The sequence below is a fragment of the Molossus molossus genome, unplaced genomic scaffold, assembly GCF_014108415.1.
Source record: "Molossus molossus isolate mMolMol1 unplaced genomic scaffold, mMolMol1.p scaffold_m16_p_2, whole genome shotgun sequence".
Lineage (NCBI taxonomy): Eukaryota > Metazoa > Chordata > Mammalia > Chiroptera > Molossidae > Molossus > Molossus molossus.
Window position 1 is genome coordinate 109,538,530 of NW_023425355.1, and position 6,406 is coordinate 109,544,935.

Sequence of the window (6,406 nt, forward strand, 5' to 3'; positions counted from 1 at the left end):
TTTGTTTTTTTAAAGGTTTTGTGTTTTTGTAAAAATTAATTAATTAATTTTTATTTTTGTTAATTCTCACCTGAGGATACTTTTTCATTGATTTTTTAGGTAGAATGGAAGGAAGGGAGGATGAGAGAGAAAAAGAGAGAGAGAGAGAGAGAGAGAGAGAGGGAGAGAGAGAGAGAGAGAGAGAGAGAAATATTGATCTAAGAGAGACATATCCATTGGTTACCTCCTGCATGAGCCTGACTAGGGCCAGGGATTGAACCTGCAACCCAGGTATGCACCCTTGACTGGTAATCAAACCCAAGACTCTCTGGTCCTTAGGCTGACACTCAAACCACTGAGCAAAACTGGCCAGGGCTGGTTTTGGTTTTGAGTCAATTGATAGGTATGCCTTTAGTTTAAAAGAAAAGAGCCCTGGACGGTTGCTCAGTGGTTAGAGCATCAGCCTGCAGTTTAGAGAGACCTGGGTTTGGTTCCCGCTAAGGGTGCATACTTCGGTTGCAGTTTGTCCCCGGCCCTGGTTGGTCGTGCGGGTGGCAGCCACTTAATGTGTTCCTTTCACGTCGATGCTTCTCTCTCTCTCTCCCTCCCACTCTATCTGAAAAAAAATGGAAAAATGTCCTCGGGTGAGGATAAAAAATAAATAAATAAAAAGAAAACAAAAAAGAGACACTTTCAGTCAAGATGTCAGAGTAGGCAAACATGCTCACTTCTTCCCACAACTACAGCAAATTTACAACTTAATTACAGAACAGCCATCATTGAGAACTTCCTGAAGAATGACTGAATGGAAGTTTTATAACAAAGGATATCAAGAGGAAGCCACATCAAGACTGGCGCAGACCAGCCATTTTGTCAAGTGAGGAGGAGGAAGCTGCTGCTGCGGGGTGGTGGCCAGGTGCTGGGAGTACCTGGTGAAGAATGTGATGGGATCAGTAGCATGTCTGTGGAGAGTGGCCCTGAGATGAGATTAAGAAATTTTCTGGTAATGGGGAATGTACTAGAAACTACTCAAATGTCTACAATGGCAGGCCAACACCAAACTCTCCCCTTATCATCCCAGCAAGCCCCAAAGCACAACAACCAACTGCAATATCTGCTCAAAATGGTGCTCAAGACACTATGGAGCCCTGGCCAGGTGGTTCAGTTGATTGGAACATTGTCCTGTTATGCCAAGGTTGCCGGTTTGATGCCCAGTCAGGGCACATACAAGAATCAACCAATGAATGCATAAATAGGTGGAGCAACAAATCAATGTTTCTCTCTCTAAAATCAATACATTAAAAAAAAAAAAAGAAAGACGCTATAGAAATACCAGTTTATGTGGCCTTTTCAGCAGCCTGTGGATGCCGTCAAACTCAACCTCCCTGATTACTATAAGAGCATTAAAATGCCTATGGATATGGAAACAATAGAGAAGTGCTTGGAAAACAACTATTACTGGAAAGCTCAGGAATGTATGCAGGACTTCAACACTACATTTATAAATTGTTATATCTACAACAAGCTTGGAGATGGCATAGTCTTAACGGCAGAAGCTCTTCCTGCAAAAAAATCAATGAACTGCCCACAGAAGAAAGGGAGATCATGATAGTCCAGGCAAAAGGAAGAGGACCTGAGAGGAAAGAAGCAGGCACAGCAAAACATGGTGTATCTACAGTACCAAACACAAACATCAACTCCTCCACAGACACAGAGCTCTCAGCAGAACCTTCTGCCTGTGCAGGCCACACCTCACCCCTTCCCTGCTGTCACCCCAGACCTCCCTCATGGCAGTGGTGCCTCCCCAGCAACTGTAGACTTTCCCATGTGTAACCTGCCTCCCAGCCCCTGCTCTCACCTGCACTAACCCCCAGCCAGTGCAGAGCCATTTGCCCATAATTGCAGCCACCCCACAGCCTGTGGATACAAAAGATGGGTGTTAAGAGGAAAGCGGACACCACCACCTGCATTACCATCTACCCCATTCACAAGCCACCTTTGCTGGTCCCAGGAGCCCAAGATCACCAAACTGGATCCCCAGCAGGAGAGTAGCAGGCCTGTGAAGTCCCCAAAGAAGGATATACCTGATTCACTGAAGAAGAACAGCAAGGTCTCAGAGTAGCTCAAGTGCTGTAATAGCATCGTCAAGAAGCACTCAGCTTACGTCCGGCCCTTCCACAAGCTCGTTGACATGGAGCCACTGGGCCTGCGCAACTGTTGTGACATCATCAAGTATTCCATGGATAAAAGCATAATCAAGTTTAAACAGGAGGCTGGTGAGTATTGCGATGCTCAGGAATTTGTTGCTGAAGTCCGGTTGATGTTCTTTAACTGCTACAAGTGAATTAGGCTACTTAACTTAGGTAAACTCCATTCTGACCAGCTGTTCCTGCACACACCCTGGCAGTTTCTAAAAAACCTGGGACTGGATAACTGTGACTTCCAGTCAAGATGGCGGGTAGGTAAACGCGGTATCGCATCCTCCGACAACCACATCAAAGTTACAATAAACTACAGAACAACCATCATTCAAAACCGCCTGAAATCGAGCTGAATGGAAGTCCTACAACTACGGAATTAAAGAAGCTGCATCAAGACTGGTAGGAGGGGCGGAGGCGTGATGGGCTGGTCCCACACCCACATGTGGTGTATAAAAATCAGGAGGACACCTCGGCTGGGAAGGTCCTCTATGAGGACCGAGGGGTCCCTGTCCCACACCAGATGCCCCACACAGGGTTCCAGTGCCAGGAAGAGAAGTCCCCATAACTTCTGGGTGAGAAAACCATTGGGAACTGAGGCTCAGGGAGGCCGAGGCAGCTGGAGCCCCAGGCAGCTCCTTAAAGGGCCCGTGCACAGACTTATCGGACTCACTCCCTCTAAGCTTGGAGGGGAGGCAGCTGGAGGGGCGCCAGAGACGTACAGGGAAGAACTGAGCTGTTTGGCATTGGGGCGAGGGCTGGAGAGGGGGCTTTCTCCAGGACGAACGTGCTGTCAGAGGCCTTTGTTCCTTTGGTGAGCCCTTGCCTGAGGCAGCAGACAGCCGCCATATCTGGGACTCCAGCAACCTGGCTCACACTGGTAGCTCTGCCCTGGTGACTTCCTAAGGCCCCACCCCACCCAACTTTCAGGCCCATCCAAGCGGTTACCAGTTGCTTTACCATAGGATTGGCCTGGCTTCGATCCTGCTTCAGGTGTTCCTAAATTCTTCAAACAAGCAGCATCTGGTCTCAGATAACCCCATACCTCTCATTAAGTAATACACAGAAACAAACAGAGGGAGGCAGCCAAAATGAGGAGACAACGAAACAGGTCTCAAATGAAAGAACAGAACAAAACCCCAAGAAAAGAACTAAGCAAAATGGAGATAAGCAACCTAACAGATGCTGAGTTCAAAATACTGCTTATAAGGATGCTCAGTGAACTTAGTGAGGGCCTCAAGAGCATAAAAAAGGACCAGTCAGAAATGATAGATGCACAGTTAGAAACGAAGGAGGCTTTAACTGAAATAAAGAATAATTTACAAAGATTCAATAGTAGAGTATGTAAATCCAAGAAGCAAACCATTGATTTGGAATATAAGGAAGCAAAAAATGCCCAATCAGAACAGCAAAAAGAAAAAGGAATTTAAAAAAATGAGGATAGTGTAAGGAGCCTCTGGGACAACTTCAAGTGTGCCAACACTCACATCTTGGGGGTGCCGGAAGGAGAAGAGAGAGAACAAGAAATTAAAAACCTGTTTGAAACAATGATGGTAGAAAACTTTCCTAACTTGGTGAAGGAAAGAGACATACAAGTCCAGGAAGCACAGAGAGTCCCAAACAAGATGAACCCCAAGAGGCCCACACCATGACATATCATCATCAAAATGCAAAAGGTTCAAGACAAAGAGAGAATCTTAAAAGCAGCAAGAGAAAAGCAGTTAGTTACCTACAAGGGAGTTCCCATAAGGCTGTCAGCTGATTTCTCAAAAGAAACTTTGCAGGCCAGAAGGGAGTGGCAAGAAATATTCAGAATGATGAAAAGCAAGAACCTACATCAAGATTACTCTATCCTGCAAAGCTGTCATTAGAACCAATGGCCACATAAAGACTTTCCCAGACAAGAAAAAGTTAAAGGAGTTCATCACCACCAAACCATTATTATATGAAATGATGAAGAGTTTTTTTGAAGAAAAAGATAAAATATATGAGGAAGCAAACTGGCAATGAATACATATCTATCGACAATGGAATCTACAAACAAAATGAACAGGCGGAATGGAAACATTCTCATAGATACAGAGAACATTTTGTTGGTTGCCAGATGGGAGGGGGATTGGGGAAATGGGTGAAAAAGGTGAAAGGATTAAGAAGTACAAATTCGCCCTGGCCAGTTTGGCTCAGCGGTTAGAGCGTCGGCCTGCGGTCCTGAGAGACCCGGGTTCGGTTCCCGCTAAGGGCACGTACCTCGGTTGCAGTTTGTCCCCGGCCCTGGTCGGTCGTGCGGGTGGCAGCCACTCGATGTGTTCCCTTCACGTCGCTGTTTCTCTCTCTCTCTGTTCCTCTCTTTCCTTCCCACTCTACCTGAACAAAAAATGGAAAAATGTCCTCGAGTGAGGATAAAAAAAAAGTACAAATCCATTGCTAGAATGACAAACCTCAAAGGGAAAGGGGGTGGGAGGTGGAAAGAAATAAACCAAAGAACTTATATATCATAACCAATGGACACAGATAATAGTATGGGGAAAGGTGTGAGGGGGCCGGGACAGGGGGTCAATGGGGGAAAAATGAAGAACATCTGTAATACATACAACAATAAAGATTAAAAATAACTAAATAACTAAAAAATAAAAAACCTGGGACTGAAACCCAGAGGAACCATAAAGATAAGGGGATTAATGATGGCCTTGGGAAACTCGGAAGAACCATAAAAAGAAAGAGATTAGTGGTTGCCCTGCCCGGACCTCTCTAACAGCTCCTGTGGTATCAGTTCCTGCCTTGCCCGGACTTCTGTAACAGCTCCTATCATACCAGTTCCTCCCTTAACAGCACTAAAGCAGCGCCAAGAGAATGTAACTTTAGTCTTTATACCCGGACTGCAAGAATGCTCATTGCTGTTAATTTGGGAAACTTATGACATGCAGCCCACTGGTGAATAAAGCACTCCTCTCATTTACAATTTGGCTGTGCATCTCTGATTGTCTTGCTGGCTCATCATAACACAAGTACAACCCTCCTGACCATGAGGTGGTGGCCAAGGCTCGAAAGCTTCTGGATGTGGTCAAGATGCCATGAGCTCTGCCAAGATGCCAGGAGAGCCCAAGGAGACTATGGTGGCTATGCCCTCCCCAATGGTGTCATCCCCCTTTGAAGTTGTGTTCCAGTCTTCGCCCTGTGACAGCAGCAGGGATAGCTCCTCCAACAGTAACAGTTCAAGTAATGACTCAAACAAGGAGCCAGCCCCTGAGGTGGTGCAGCTCCGGCAACAATTTAAAGATGTACAGGAGCAGCTTGCAGCTGTCTTGCTGGCAAAGAAAAACAAATTAGAGGAAAAGGAGAAAGACAAGGCAGAAATTAAAGAAGAAAAGGACAAAAAGAGAGAGGAAGTAGAGGAGAATATGAAAAGCAAGGGCAAGGAACTTACTCCCCAAAAGACCAAGGAAAACAACAACAGCAACAGGAAGATAAGCAAGGAGCCAGTGCCCATGAAAAGCAAGCCCTCTCCAGCTTACAACTCGGAGGTGGAGGACAAGTGCAAGTCCATGTCATACAAGGACAAATACCAGCTCATCCTGGACATCAGCAAGTTCCCAAGTGAGAAGTTGGGCCAAGTGGTGCACATCATCTGATTTGATGAACCTCCCTCAAGATATTCAGCCCCGAGCAGATTGAGGTTGACTTGGATAACCTGCAGCTGTCTATCCTATAGAAACTGCAGCACTATGTCACCTCCTGTTTGCAGAATAAACAGAAACATCAAGCTGAGAAAGTGGATGTGATTTCTGGCTCCCTCAAGATGAAGGACTTCTCATCCTGGGAATCAGAGTCAGAGTTGGAGTCGGAGTGGGAGTCAGAATCAGAGACCACCAGCGAATCCAGCTCCTATGATGGTGAAGACTCCGAAATAGGTCCTGCTTAATCATTGGACATGGACTGTTAATAAAATGGTTGTCTCAGATTTCTTCCTGGCAAACACTGGCTTAAGTCCATTTCTTCTGTGAAAGGGACAGGACTCCATCAGGTTATGGAATTCCTCAGTGCCCTGGGCCGGTCTCCCGGTGCATTAGTCATGTCCACCAGGGCAGCACATACCTAGTCCCACCTCTGAGAAAGTTGCTTGCCTGGCTGGCTACTAGGGCCACCTTTGTACAGACTGCCCAGCTGTCCCACCTAGCCTCCCTGGTCATCTGGGCTTCTTTGGGTGGGTGGCATCTCCTAGAGAGTGATGA

The 6,406-nt window shown here is 46.2% G+C and overlaps 1 pseudogene; it reads left to right on the plus strand.

The window, feature by feature from the left end:
* Positions 1 to 937: 937 nt before the first annotated feature.
* LOC118636407 lies at positions 938 to 6,096 on the plus strand (annotated as a pseudogene).
* The last annotated feature ends 310 nt before the right edge of the window (positions 6,097 to 6,406 follow it).